The 1,658-nt window shown below is 58.5% G+C and overlaps 1 pseudogene; it reads left to right on the forward strand.

Annotated features, from left to right (window-relative positions):
• LOC102432085 overlaps positions 1–1,658 on the forward strand; it is a 29,735-nt pseudogene that overhangs the window by 22,592 nt on the left and 5,485 nt on the right.

Genomic DNA, 1,658 nt, shown 5'->3' on the forward strand with positions numbered 1-1,658 from the left:
GCGATGCCCAGCGCCCAAGCCCAGCTCAGCGCTCTGTACGCAATCAGTGACTACGAGGAGGAAAGAGGAGGAAAGAGGGCAGGAAGGAGTGCATCTTCCCTCCTCCACCTCACCCGGGCTGAAGAACTCCACGGCCCAAAATGGGGACATGGGAACACCTGGTCGGCGCAGCCCCTTTCTCTTTTTGGCTCCTTTGGCGCCGCTTTCCCAGAGGCCCAGCAGAAGGGTCTGGGCGGGGAGCTGGGCTCAGTTCTGAGCCTCTTGTGTCACCTGCAGGTGATGGAGTTCCAGGCGGAAGTGAAGGAGTCCTTGGGGCCGCTGCTGTTCGTGAAAATTCGCAAAGAGCACTTCCCACTAGATGACGCCTGGTTCTGCAACTGGATCTCCGTGCAGGGCCCTGGGGCTGAAGGGGACGAGTTCAGGTTCCCCTGTTACCGCTGGGTGGAGGGCAGTGGCATCCTGAGCCTCCCCGAGGGCACAGGTGAGCGCAGGGTGGGGTGTGAGGAGGCCTCTGGGGCCCAAGAGAAGCTGGGGCTGGGGGAGAGGAGAAGAGGGAACAGGGTGTGAGGGCAGAACCTGGAGGGGCGTGATGCTGAAGCGTCACCCCTCCCCCGCAAGGGTGGGCAGAGAGGCACCCCGGCAGGGACTGGGGAGGGGGGCAGAGGCTCTCAGGAGAAGCCTTTTCGTCCATGCCCTTGTCCGTGCCCTCCTTCCTCCTCTAGGCCGCACGTTGGTAGAGGACCCTCAAGGCTTGTTCAAGAAACACAGGGAGGAGGAGCTGGAAGAGAGAAGGAAGCTGTACCGGTTAGCCTTACCCCGCCCTGACCCCTCCTGACCTGGCGGTGAGTCCTGGCCCTTCCCGGAATCAATGCCTGATTTCATTTCTGCATCACAGATGGGGTAACTGGAAGGATGGGCTGATCCTGAATGTGGCTGCGGCCAATTTAGGTGACCTCCCGCCAGATGAGAGGTTTCTGGAGGACAAGAGATTTGACTTTGAGACTTCACAGTTCAAGGGGTGAGAGCAGTGCGGGCTAGAGGAGAGGGAGGTATCCTGGTCCAGGGGCTCCTCTGGACTGAACAGGGACAGGGCTGGATTAGCCCAAGGCGGGTGCTTATAGTTACAATGTGTGATTTTGAGACTAACTTTCAAACGCTTTGCCTATACTTCCCTGAAGGATGGCCAGCTTAGTTATGAAAGACTCTCTAAACTTTCTTGCTTGCTGGAATGATCTGGATGACTTCAAAAGGATCGTCTGGTGTGACCACAGCGAGCTGGCTGGTCAGTATCCCTATCCCAGTACTTCTCCCAGGACCCTTACCACCCAATCGAGGGAACCAGGCTGGGAGACCTGAGGTCTGGGTCCCTCTGGTGAGCTGGGGGAAAGAAGGAATGGTTTGGTGGGGGTTAGAAGAACCAGGAGATCTGATCTCACAACCTGCACCACAACTGCCACCCTCAGTGAAGGTGCGGGACTCCTGGAAGGAAGATGCCTTCTTTGGGTACCAGTTTCTCAACGGCGCCAACCCCATGCTGCTAAGGCGCTCCAGTCGCCTTCCTGCCCGCCTGGTGTTCCCTTCTGGGATGGAGGAGGTGCAGGCCCAGCTGGAGCAGGAGCTGCAGGTATGGACATAATGGCCAAAGGAGGCCACACAGT

Source organism: Myotis lucifugus, unplaced genomic scaffold, assembly GCF_000147115.1.
Source record: "Myotis lucifugus unplaced genomic scaffold, Myoluc2.0 scaffold_1741, whole genome shotgun sequence".
NCBI lineage: Eukaryota > Metazoa > Chordata > Mammalia > Chiroptera > Vespertilionidae > Myotis > Myotis lucifugus.